Source organism: Triturus cristatus, chromosome 4_1 (assembly GCF_964204655.1).
Source record: "Triturus cristatus chromosome 4_1, aTriCri1.1, whole genome shotgun sequence".
In the NCBI taxonomy this organism is placed as follows: Eukaryota; Metazoa; Chordata; class Amphibia; order Caudata; family Salamandridae; genus Triturus; species Triturus cristatus.
Genome location: NC_140585.1, coordinates 141,065,182 through 141,078,275, shown reverse-complemented (window position 1 = coordinate 141,078,275; position 13,094 = coordinate 141,065,182). Strand labels below are relative to the sequence as shown.

The following is a 13,094-nucleotide window of genomic DNA, read 5'->3' as shown; positions in this document are numbered from 1 at the left end:
TCGCTAAATGGGGAAAGTTGCCTAAAAGTAAAGCAAAGCAGCGCCTTAGCATCAAAGGGCCATTACATGGGTGGTACAAGGGCGTTCACATTCGGCCACCCATTCTTTTTGACCCAAAGCCCTATCGACTAACATTAGTAGACAGGGTTTTGTGCCAAAAAATAAAGCTGCTTTGAAGCAGGCATTGAAAAATGAGAAATGCTTTTATTCCCACTTCGCATGTGCGCTGCACTGTACAGAACACATCCAACACGGGAAGCTCTTTAAAACTAGTCTCAACATAGCATTTTGCACTGAAAGGGTGCCCTTCCGGTAAAAAACCTATGCTAGACTCACGCAGACACCTTGCACTATGGTGCAAAGGATTGTGCATGGCGCTTGGATACCTGAGTGTGGTCGGCGCTTGGATACCTGAGTGTGCGCGATGCTTGGATACCTGATTGTGCGCCGGCGCTAGGGAGAATGGAGGAGAGTGGCATATCCCTGTAGATATGGCACTGTCCTTTCTCGTTCTTACGCAATGCAGCACAGCATTTTTGGGTGCTGTGCTGTGTTGTGTGTAAGTTTCGTTAACATGGGCGTAAGTGTTTTCTACCAGCTGTGAGCTTGAGGATACTGTTTGCAGTGTCCACAGTTTCCAACCATTCGGGTTTCTGCACTCACTGCTGGTCTGTTAAAGGGAGGGCTGGAGGCCGCCTGTAGCATCAGACACCAGAGCGGCCTCCTGTACCTGGAATAAAACTCTGCTGTGTGAGAGAGAGAGCGGTGCACTGCCTTCACAGTGACCCAGGGACTCTTTTACAAAGCTTCTCAGCAGAGCAACAACTCCTGAGGCTAGTCACGTGACTGCCCTAAAAGGACATATTTATCCATCAGATGTGTTGTTTCCATTGTTCCGCTTAAACAAAAGTATGTTTCTGTTTTTGAGAAGTTAATTGTGAAATACACCTCTTCAATTGTGCTGTGTTTGGGTTGACCATGCTGCATCTCCTTTTAAGATTGAGGTTGGACCATTTAGGAACAGCTATGGTTTCATGGTGTAATGGTTAGCACTCTGGACTCTGAATCCAGCGATCCGAGTTCAAATCTCGGTGGGACCTTAATGTTTTATTATTTACTTAATTTGTTTATAATTATTATGGGTCTTGAGCAGTGGGCAGAGAAGCCATGTTTATCTCTGACATACGCCTCCTCTTCCTCTTTTCATCCTCTTGGTCTCTCCGGACATCTATAGATAATCTTCAGGCGGTGCTGGGCGGCACGTGATGCTCCAAACAGGTGTTTTATAATTCCTGTGTCTACGCCTTTCTCCTGTGTCTGCACAACAGTAGCACGCACTGTGTGCAATTGACTCCAACTCCCTTCACACCGGATTACTCACAAGGAGACACACAGACGGGAAAGCAGTGTGTAAAAGAACACCTTTAATAAAGTGTTAACGGTCGGATACCAAAAACCTCTTCGTGTTCCATTTCATCCACTTGCGCCCCGTGGGCTGTGAGTGCTGTGGCGGTGCTTCCCCCTGGCGGTCACCCTGTGCATCTGAAGATACCTGGGAAGAAGCCAGGGTGCACCTGAGCTGGTCCTCCTCTGTATGGACCAATCGAGTGTCAGGACTGGGGTCGGTGCTGTTAGTAGGGGGAGAGGGTGTGTGACTGGAGCCCCTGAATGGCAGCCTGGGGCCTTTGACAGGTGCAGGGGGTGTGGTTCAAGGAGCTGCTGGAAGGTAACTGGGGAGGGGCCTGTGGGGCCCTCAGCCCGGTGAGGACACTCAGGAGTGAAGGGGTGTTCTGGGGAGAGGGGTGTGGTTTTGGCTGGCTCCTGGGGGGGGGGTCAGTAAGAGGCAATGGGGGGGGGGCTGCTGCTGTCCTCTGGTCCTGGGCTCTGTGTCTGGAGAAGTTCCAGGGTTGTAAATGATGAGACATGAGCAGGTTGTTGCACAAACCATGACCCCTCATTCCTTCTGGTTTGTCAGGAGTGGGGTGTCCGTTACCCGTCTTGGTCAGATCCAGAGAGTGGCAGTGTGAGGTGAAATATATAGAGTGGAGTACGACAGGATGGGCACGTCACACATACACAGCTGTTCTTCCAAAAAACAGTCTCCCATATGGTCTAGCGGTTAGGATTCCTGGTTTTCACCCAGGCGGCCCGTGTTCGACTCCCGGTATGGGAAGATCACATATTTTACTATAGGGACATATTAAACTTCACTTATTTCCTACAAACCCAAAAGCCCCTAAATATTAATACATTTCACTTTCTTCTCCTCCGCTGCTATCAGTCTCAAGCCCTTTGAGGTTTGCACGACCCGACACCTCCTGTTCCCGCCCCAGCCCTCGCTGCACAGCTGCTGTATATTAATGACCCGGAGGAACAAACTTCAGATTAATAGTACGAAGGGTTATTCGTTGTTTGTCTTTTATTACACAACAAAGAGTACAGATTATATATAAATAGCGCGTGGATTACAAAGCACCAGTTTCCTGTGCTCTCACCGTGGAAAATGCGTGTTTATTTCCTGCTCCGCCCGTGCTACTGAAGAGGCGGTTTCAGACTCTGTTTTCTGACATTAATCCTGTGCTTGTGTTTTAGAGTCTGTTTTATGATATTAAACCTGCTCTGTGTTGATTTCTAGAAGATTAAGATGTAGGAAGTTTCCGCCTTCCACCAACTCAGAGCAAGTGAGAGTACTGCCCTAAAAGGACAGTTTAAAGCCCCAAATGTGTCCTTTTCCGTGTGTTTGGGTAAACAAAAGTTTGGTGTATCTTGTTTTAAGGGCCTAATTGTGAAATAGACTTCTTTAGTGGCGCGTTTCACATACACTGCTGAGCAATAGAAAGTCTACAGGTGACCACTAGCGACAGGCTGTCTCTTCAGATGATTGAACATTGACAGGCGGTTCCATGGTGTAATGGTTAGCACTCTGGACTCTGAATCCAGCGATCCGAGTTCAAATCTCGGTGGGACCTGAGTTTTCTTTACTATTTACTTAATTTGTTTTATATTATTCAAGGTATTGAGCAGTGACCAGTGAGGCCATTTCTCTCTCTCAGATGACCCCTCCCTTCCTGTTTTCATCCTCCTGGTCTCTGTGGGGCAGATTTACAAGCCCCTTGTGACATTTTTGCGCCGCAGTTGTGTCACTTTTTGTGATGCAGCAGCAGCGTAAAAATGCGGCCCATTTACAACGTGACGCATCTAGGGAGCCCTGCGTCACATTATACCTGTGTCAGGTATAATGTATGCAGGGTGGGCGTTCCAACGCAAAAAAGCCTCGTAGAAGTGATGCAGTGAAATCTAGAACATTTCACTGCGCCACTTCTAGGACGCCACTGCGTAACATTCTTACACCTGCTTGAAGGCATAAGGAGTGACGCGGCACAATGAAGATAGGCATCCTCCTGCATTGCTGGAGTTGCGTCATGCTTGCGACACGACTCCAGCAATGCGTGACTTTTGCGTCAACAGATGCATCGGAATATCTGACGCATCTGTCAATCCTTGCGCCATGGTGCGCCGTATTGCAAATACGGCGCATCTATAGTGGCGCAAGGGTTTCTCAAAGTGGCGCAGGGAAAGTGACGCATCTTCACAGATGCGTCACTTTCTTGTAAATCTGCCCCATTATCTTTAGGTGGTGCTGAGCGTCACGTGATGCTCCACACAGGTGTTTTATCATTCCTGGGGCAGATTTACAAGCCCCTTGCATCACTTTTGCGTCAATTTTCCCATGTTAAAAGTGACGCAAAAGTAGCGCAAGGGGCTTGTAAATAAGCCCCCCTGTGTCTGGTGTGTGGACACCTTTGTCCTGTGGCTGCACAGCAGTAACACGCACAGTGTGGACTTGACTCCACGCACCCTCCACGCTGCATAACTCACAAGGAGACACACAGACAGCAAAGCAGATATACATTTGAAATGTTCTTTCTTTTATTTCTGCACTTTCTTGGTAACTATTCAACATATGAAGGGTGATGACAAGTTCACCAAAACTGTTGGCCAAAAAACTGAAAGTGAATCTGTTCCTCACGTAAAGCGCAGTGGGCCAATGTTTACGCTAACCGCAAAAAAAATATAGAAGATGCGTCTAAAGCAATCTTTTCACTGGATAATGGCCCTGGGCCCCTGATGGACGGATCAGGTGGACCAGACTTCCCCATCACCAAAGAGAGACACTGTCTGGAGATGTCAAGACTGACCGTCCCCTAGTGACCCATGGAGGATACTACACCCAACGGAAAGAGACAAGAGGCTAATTTACTAGACCCCCTGCGCCGTCGGTGCGTCACTTTTAACAAGGGGCTTGTAAATAATCATTTACCATGTGTGTCCAAGGAACAGGCTGACGTATCAAAGCTTTATACTACCGGCGATACTCCTACCAGGATTGAAGGAAGCATCCATTATTACCAATGACATATCATGACATGACCCAACTGGAGATAGACGGGGCACTCATGACGTATGAATCTGTCCTTTACAAACTTCCTGCACACAAAATTAAATTCCGCTCACATTGGAGCGCCCCCCTGCATACATTACACCTGGCGCAGGTATAATGTTCTAAGAAGTGGTGGCCCGCTGTGTTAGCAGGTCACGCGCGGGTTGCACAGCGTATGCACATTGGTATTTTCAAATGAATACTCTTCCACCATAGTAGTCCAATATTTATCATATTTATTTCCTTCCTTTCCAAGTCAAAAGATGAAATTCGTGGCATTTTTGGTTTTTAAACTCAGTGTATTGCCCATCCAGGCGTAAACATGAATATATATCGAATTTCCAAATATCCACCAGATTCGGTACATTTCCTTTACTCAGTGCATTTCGGTTTTAGCAAAACCTTCCTCAGGAGTATCTATAAATTATAAAGATGTATATATTACAATCACATAACATGTAAACCCCATGAAAAAATATTTGTATGAATTATCTACTCCATAACAAACAAATTACTAAACATTCCGATTGAATCACCTTTGCAAGTAAAATTACACCAGTATGGTGCAAAATAATATGGGGGTAAACATGCTTCATGGGCGGGTCTATGTCAAAGGGCTCTAATGCCATGGAAAGTTTGTGTCCTCCAACAAACTTGTGACATTGCTGCTATTCCCAGACTTTTTCAGAATTTGTCCTCACCCAGGAAATAGCTTGTGATTTAATCTTCCAAGGGCTGGAATAAACCTCATCTATAGTAGTAAAAAGAGGGGAACACCCCAAACTTTGATGGGATTGTAGAGGAAGGGGTTAAATATTTTCAACATGGAGGAGAAAAATAGCATATTAGGAAATGCAAATGTACTTTTTGGTAAGCACAATTAGGAAAGTGTGTTGGAACTTAAGTGTGTGAGTACTTTAGGAAGCTGAAACCCTCACAGCTTCTAGTGAGTAATCGTGGAATTCTTTGAGAATCCAAACTATTCCTAAATATAGACCCAAACATAGGTGCAAACCTACAGGTGTAGATTTACAATTTCTTTGTTGATTTGGGTCCTCCATTTTTAAATCTACCTACAAATCTTATTTTTTCTAAGCAGACAAAAATAAATATGGCTCCCGTTTATTGATGTGTTAAAGACCTCAGCAGTCATTGTTTCTGCATTGTTTCTTACATTTCTTCATTGGCCTCTTTTCCTTTCATGGTCATGTTTGTTATTTTCCCTTCCTTCACCCTTGTTTCCTCTGTTACATACTCCTCCTCCCCTCTCCCTCTGCCCTTGCTAGCTTTATTCTTACATCCTTCTTTTCCCCTTCCTTCCTCTTCTCCCTCCTTTCATCTTTCACTCTGCCTCCCACTCCATCATTGCTCTTTATGTCTGCCTCTCTTTATTTTCCATTGGTTTCTTTGATCCACTTTGATCTGCTTTCATTAGCTATTTTTTATTTCTGAACTAAAAAATATAAATTATAATAACACTCACTAATGTTAATTTCATACAATTTATAATCGATAACAAAAGGCATCTGCCAAAACCCGGGATTGAACCAGGGACCTTTAGATCTTCAGTCTAACATTCTCCCAACTGCGCTATTTCGGCCTCATTGGAAATCATCATGTGACTAATTCTCGTGAAGGCACCATGGAAGAAGTCTTATACATCCCTGAAGAGCTTAGAGTACTCCTCCCCAGGTTCATGGGTGTCATCCCAGGTTCACGGGTCTCATTGCCAGGTTCACAGGTCTCATCGCCAGGTTCATAGGACGCATCCCAGGTTAACAGGTCTCATCCCAGGTTCACAGGTCTCATCGCTAGGTTCAAAAGTCTCATTCGCCACCATCACCTCCACCCTTACACTGACAGAGGCCTCGCTGGGGGTCGCTGCTCTCCTCCCAAGAGTGAAGTCCAGACACACAGCTGACATTTTAAGCAGTGACGTCATCGACACCGTGACCCTTCCCAAAGCGTAACTGTAGGAGAGTAGGGTCTGCTATCCTATGGTCACCCCAAATTTTTGCTTTTTGCTTCACTGGTTTTTGACATATTGAGGCTGTGGGCCTGCTAATCAGACCCCCAGCCTGCTGTTCTCTCTGTTAAATTGACACTATGCACTTTAGGTGCATGACCCATTGGAACTGGATCACCCTGTGAGCCCCTGTACTAGGGTACCCTAGGTACCCAGGGCAATGGTGTATCTAAGGCCTACCAGGGGCTGAATCATGTATTGTGCCACCCCTGGCCTGGCCTGGCCTAGCAATTTGAAACAACTGGCTGATCACTCAGCTGGGGTAAGTTGGTGTATCCACCTCTTACTTAGATGTAGTATGCCTATACCTAACCTTAAATGGGACACATGTTAACCTATAAGTCACTCCTATGGCAGGCCTTAACAATCCTGAAGGCAGAGTGCTTGGTTTCATGTGAGATGGTGCTCTGGCATGAGCTGAGCCTGTCTGCAGTAGTCGGAACAACTTCCTTCTACCGTTTCCAGATATCGCCATACCATATACTCTTAAGTGCATTATGAACCTCGCGGTTAAATGCTATCTTTGGTTTGGCTTTATCTAAACATGTCGAGTAAGGTGTCATACAAATTGGAATACTAACCCCTCGCCAATTCTGGCGACGGGGTTAGCATTCCACCCTCCTAGAGGAACACGACATGTACAGAGCCTGAAACCTGGGTAAAATCAGACATAGCCTCAGCTCCACAAAATGGACGCTGCCACCACAGACACAAGTCTGCCCTCCTGCTGCTGGGAGTCCTTCCAGCTTGGGAGATGTGGACAAAGGGTTTCCTGCCAGGGGTGGTGCGAGCACCACCCCAGACAGGATTTTGTGTATTGGTCAGGTAGGGCTTGAAAGGAAACAGACATGCCTGAGGCTCACAAGGAGCCTCGGTGCATATGCCAGTTCAATCCGGTCTTGGGGCACACCAGCCCCAGACCTGGGGCGAGCTGGACAAAGGATTGGGGGTGTAACCACCCCCCTTCCTGGTCCCACCCTTAGGGAGGGACCTAGCAGGTAGTCCGGCCCCTAGAATCCGCTTAAAGGTAGGAGCTGTGTCCTAAGACTTTAGACATCCTGGAATCAACTTACAACTAAGAAGAAGACGGGAACTTCGACGTTCTGCTGCACAGAAGACTGAAGGAAATCTCCCCTATGGTCAGGAAGTGACCATCTTGCTAACGCAAGCACCATCCAGCGAATCGACGTCTGCTTTGCCGCCGCCTCCTGCCGGAGCCGGAGCCCAGAGACTGACAAGGACTGGTCCTCCAGACCTCTCACCGCCCGATCCACAGTTCCTGCAAAGAAGGAACCCATGGAGGCACCGAGACCCGTGGAGCCAGCCATCTTGGAAGACACTCGACTAGCTGAAAGCGCGACAACAGAGGCTCCCTCCGAGTTGTGCTTTGGGTCCTGAGAAGCCCAACATCCGAGCAGCATCTGCATCAAAGGTGAGCCCTCCAGCATCTCCACGATCTGCGTGGGGCCCTTCTGCACTTCGCGACTTGACGCGCCTAACCGGTTACTGGTCCGTTGACTAGTGGCCATCTTGGCGACCATCTTGAAAAACTACGACACTGGTCTGGTTGCTCCAGACTGGCCCCTGCTTCCCTCCAAAGGAGCAGCCCCTCTGACCTTGCTGGTCAGAGCTAACAGCTTTCTTCACTTCCTGCGACTCCTGCTTTTGCCAAGGCTTGTTTGCTTCTTCTGAGTCGCCGACAGCAAGAGCCTAGGTGGGACAGCTCGTGAACCGACTCCTGGACGTCGTCGACCTTCAGGGACCACGGGGCTGCAGAGACAAGCTACATCTCTTCACCTGTTTGCACCCGACATCGCCTGCTACCTACCTGGTGCCACGCGGTCACTGGCTAGTGACTGTGAACACTGTCCCCTCTGCTTACAGGTCTTCTACACTTCCGATCCATCCTTGGATCCACTGCATCTCTTCTGGACCGACCGCCTGCAGCATCTTTGTCATCAGGCTCCATTGAACAGATAGACGAAACCCGACGCACTTCGAGCCCTATGCACCCGCTCCCTGTGGGTGAGGTAAAGCTGGCACTCCGGTGCACAAGTGTAGAGTAACATCTCTAATGTCTAGGTTTGAAGTCTTGAATTCGTAGTCCACCCAGAAGACCCTCCTAGCAGTAACTTTTGAACAATTACGCACCCATTGAAAACCTATGGGCGCCCGCGCGTAACTTTCCTCACTGCACACGCGACCTGTGGACCTCCTGGTCACTAACTAAAGTTAGCTCCTTGTAGGCCCAGCGATTCTAGAGGCCCTAGGCCTTCCCCCTTTCCTGTTCGTGGTACTCATACCACTATTTTAGTATATGGTTTGAGCGGCCACCAGGGCCTATCCATATAAAGTGCAACTTTCGTATATTGTGATACTTTCTTGTTTAACGATTTGTGCTCCTGTGCTCATAAAGAGTCTAGGGGATACTTTGAGTAATAAATACATATATATTTTGAATATATATCTGTGTGGTGTCCTTTCATTGGTATAAAAGGGGGTTACATATGGTAAAACAGCTTGCTTAACATGCCTAAACGAGTTTAGCCTAAAAGACTGCTTAGCCTACGCTACCACTAGGGCAGCTGGTCCGAAAAGGTTGACTTACAACCACACCATAAGGGTGGCTTGGCATGGTACAAGGTGGTCACTTTAATTAGTGAACATCATATACCAGACCAACTTCTCACAGTAACTAAATCCAAGCAGGTAAAACTGCACCCACCCTAATCCCAGCCCCTCCCTCCCTGGTGCCTCTCAGAGAGACCTCAATCACTCCCTCCGCACTGACCCCCTTTCCAATCCTGGTGCCCCTCAGAGCAGGGGCGTAACAAAGTCTTACCCATACTGGAGGGGGTCCTTCAGCATTTCTTGCAAGGGGGTCCCCTCACTTTTTGTTACGCTACTGCCTCAGAGAGACGTCAATCACTCACTCCACACCTATTACCTTCCCGGTGCCCCTCTGAGAGACATCAATCAGTCCTTTCACACAACCCCCGTCTTATCAGGGTCTGTTCGGTGTCTGACACGTCAGACCTCAATCAGTCCTTCCAAACCGACCTCCTTCTCAACAGGGTCTGTTCGGTGTCTGACTCGTCAGATCTCAATCAGTCCTTTCACACAACTCCCTTCTCATCAGGGTCTGTTTGTGTCTGACCTGTCAGACCTCAATCAGTCCCTCCACACCGCCCGCTTCTCCTCAGGGTCTGTTCGGTGTCTGACCCGTCAGACCTCAATCAGTCCCTCCACACCGCCCGCTTCTCCTCAGGGTCTGTTCGGTGTCTGACCCATCAGACCTCAATCACCGGATGATTCAGGCGTCACCTCCCGGGTGTCACCGGCCTCACACATGGCCTCCTCCTTCACTAGGTCGGCCCGTTCCTGTTACCCAGCCCCCCCCCCCCATGTATGCATGTGTACAGGTGCTGGTCCTTGTAATAGGATCTGTTTAACCACCAGAAGGTGATGTTCCCTCTGACCTATCAGAGCTCTTATATGCTGTGGGTGAAACAAAGATGGTAATAGGAGGAGACTGAGTTGAAATGCTGAGCCATTTTCAGCCCTTTGCCCCTCGGCAGCATCGTCGCAACGTCAGTGTCACCTCCTCTATAAAAGATGTCTGCCAGAAATCCAGTCTGTGGGGGTCAGAGGGCAATCAGAGGTTACTGGGCCATAGTTGTATCAAGGAGGGGTGTTTACTTCCGGTGCCCCAGGGCCTCCGTACTCTGGGGCCCCAAACTAGGGACCAAGCCCTCCTTTTAGCAACTGACTCTCAGAATAAGAAGACAGAGCAGCCAAAAGCTTACTTGGGGCCACATGTATGAAAGGAACAAATGGGGACAATAAAGTGCACTCTGACCCTATTAGCGCACACTTGTTACATCCACTGTAAACATAGATACATATTTTGATGAACTTGTTTACATTTTACATGAATACATTTGGAAACATTTGTACTTCAGAATGTTTAATCTGCCTGCCCAGGCCTAGCTATTTTTAAAGTTTTCTCCATTCGAGTCTTTTAAATTGATTTGAATTTTAGAGAGGAACAACACAGCAGAGAATGACTGCAAATGTGTCTTTACTTATTTTTAACCTCAAATGTCTACTTTTGTAAAAACACACCGCCGAGGCTCCTCCCTCCGAGAATGCTGTGCGGGATTCTTTGGGGTCTGCGCCCCTCAAGGCTGCTGATGTCCCATTGCTGCTCCATGGCCCTTTTGGCTGTGGCGGTGCTGCCCCCTGGCGGTCCCCCTGTGCATCTGAAGATACCTGGGAAGAAGCCAGGGTGCACCTGAGCTGGTCCTCCTCTGTGTGAACCAATCGAGTGTCAGGACTGGGGTCAGTGCTGTTAGTAGGGGGAGAGGGGGTGTGACTGGAGCCCCTGAATGGCAGCCTGGGGCCTGTGACAGGTGCAGGGAGAGAGTGTGGTTCAAGGATCTGCTGGAAGGTAACGGGAGAGGGGTCTGTGGGGCCCTCAGCCAGGTGAGGAGACACAGGAGTGAAGGGTTGTCCTGGGGAGAGGGGCGTGGCCTTGTCTGGCTTGGGGGGGGGCAGTAAGAGGCAAGGGGGGGGGGGGGCTGCTGCTGTCCTCTGGTCCTGGGCTCTGTGTCTGGAGAAGTTCCAGGGTTGTAAATAATGAGACATGAGCAGGTTGTTGAAAAAATCATGACACCTCATTCCTTCTGGTTTGTCAGGAGTGGGGTGCATGTTACCCCATTGATTGTCAGACCCTGAGGGTAGCAATGTAACTTGAAATGTACAGAATGGAGTCTGACAGGAGAGACTTCTCTCACAGAAACAGAGCTGTGAGAGTGTCATGCAACCTCCCATATGGTCTAGCGGTTAGGATTCCTGGTTTTCACCCAGGCGGCCCGGGTTCGACTCCCGGTATGGGAAGAGGACTTCTTTTACTACAGGGACATATTAAACTTTCTCTTATTTCCTACAAACCTAAAATACCCTAAATATTAATACATTTCCCTTCCTTCTCTTCAAGCTGCTATCAGTCTAAAGCCCTTTGAGGTTTGCACGACCCCACAGCTCTTGTTCCCGCCCCAGCCCTTGCTGCACAGCTGCTGTATATTAATGACCCGGAGGAACAAACGTCAGATTAATACTACGAATGGTTATTCGTTGTTTGTCTTTTATTGCACAACAAAGAGTACAGATTATATATAAATAGCGCGTGGATTACAAAGCACCAGTTTCCTGTGCCCTCACCGTGGAAGATGCTTGTTTATTTCCTGCTCCGCCCGTGCTACCGAAGAGGCGGTTTCAGACTCTGTTTCTGACATTAATCCCGTGCCTTGTTGTGTTTTAGAGTTTGTTCTATGACACTAAACATCCTCTGTGTTGATTTCTAGAAGATTAAGATGTAGGAAGTTTCCGCCTTACACCAACTCAGAGCAAGTGAGAGTACTGCCCTAAAAGGACAGTTTAAAGCACCAAATGTGTCCTTTTCCGTGTGTTGGGTGAAGAAAAGTTTGGTGTATGGAGTTTCAAGGGTTTAATTTTGAAATAGACTTCTTTGGTGCCGCGTTTAACATACACTGCTGACCAATGGAAAGTCTACAAGTGACCGACAGCTGCATCCTGTGTCTTTAGATGATTGAAATGTGACAGGTGGTGCGCAGAGGCGATTCCATGGTGTAATGGTTAGCACTCTGGACTCTGAATCCAGCGATCCGAGTTCAAATCTCGGTGGGACCTGAGTTGCTTTTGTTATTTACTTTGTTTTGTATTATTCTAGGTATTTAGCAGTGACCAGAGAGCCCATTTCTCTCTCTCAGATGACCCCTCCCTTCCTGTTTTCATCCTCCTGGTCTCTGTGGACATATATACATTGGGGCAGATTTACAAGCCCCTTGCGCCACTTTCCCATGTTAAAAGTGACGCAAAAGTGGCGCAAGGGGCTTGTAAATCTGCCCCATTATCTTTAGGCGGTGCTGGGCATCACGTGATGCTCCACACGGGTGGTTTATAATTCCTGTGTGGACCGGACTCCAGCTCCCTTCACACCGGATAACTTACAAGAGGAGAAAAACAAACAGAAAAGTATTGTATAAAAGAAAGATGTTAGTGAACTGGTAACACAAAAAACTTAAAAGTGTTCTTTGTTTTATTTCTGCACTTTTATTTGTTGGGAACTACCGAACATATGAACGGTAAAGACTATGTCACCAAAACTGTTTGCCAAAAAAAAGTTACGATGAATCTGTTTGCAATGTAAAACACTCTACTGTCAGAGGGCCAAGTTTACGGGAACAGCAAAAAACTGAAAGCTGAGGCTAAAGCAGTATGTGGGTGTCTAAAGTTATTCACAGTTCCAATTTCAAATTATTGGTAGCCTAGGAGTGCTTCTTTGACTTCAGAGAGTAGCGTTCCTGTCATGTGAGATGGAGGGGACTGAAAATAGATGTACCAAAGTAAAGCCACACAGTGATTGGGCATGTTCTTTTCCTCCTGCCCCCCACTGCTTCATGTGTGGGCCACAGACAAACTCTAGCCAACTGAGCTAACCAATCCAGAAGCTGCACTCATGCTGTGTACACTAGTGATGCCAGGACTGACTGCAGCCGGCCACACCAACTGTCCATCACTGCGCGGGTTGAAGGTGTTTCAAGT

General features: G+C 47.8%; 3 non-coding genes across 3 annotated transcripts; all 3 read left to right on the top strand.

Moving 5' to 3' along the window:
- The first annotated feature begins 1,028 nt into the window (after window positions 1–1,028).
- TRNAQ-CUG (transfer RNA glutamine (anticodon CUG)) lies at window positions 1,029–1,100 on the top strand. The gene has a single exon. It is a non-coding gene; the product is annotated as a tRNA-Gln (tRNA).
- Window positions 1,101–2,897: 1,797 nt separating this feature from the next.
- TRNAQ-CUG (transfer RNA glutamine (anticodon CUG)) lies at window positions 2,898–2,969 on the top strand. Its single transcript has one exon. It is a non-coding gene; the product is annotated as a tRNA-Gln (tRNA).
- Window positions 2,970–11,294: 8,325 nt separating this feature from the next.
- Window positions 11,295–11,366, top strand: TRNAE-UUC (transfer RNA glutamic acid (anticodon UUC)). Its single transcript has one exon. It is a non-coding gene; the product is annotated as a tRNA-Glu (tRNA).
- Window positions 11,367–13,094: the final 1,728 nt, after the last annotated feature.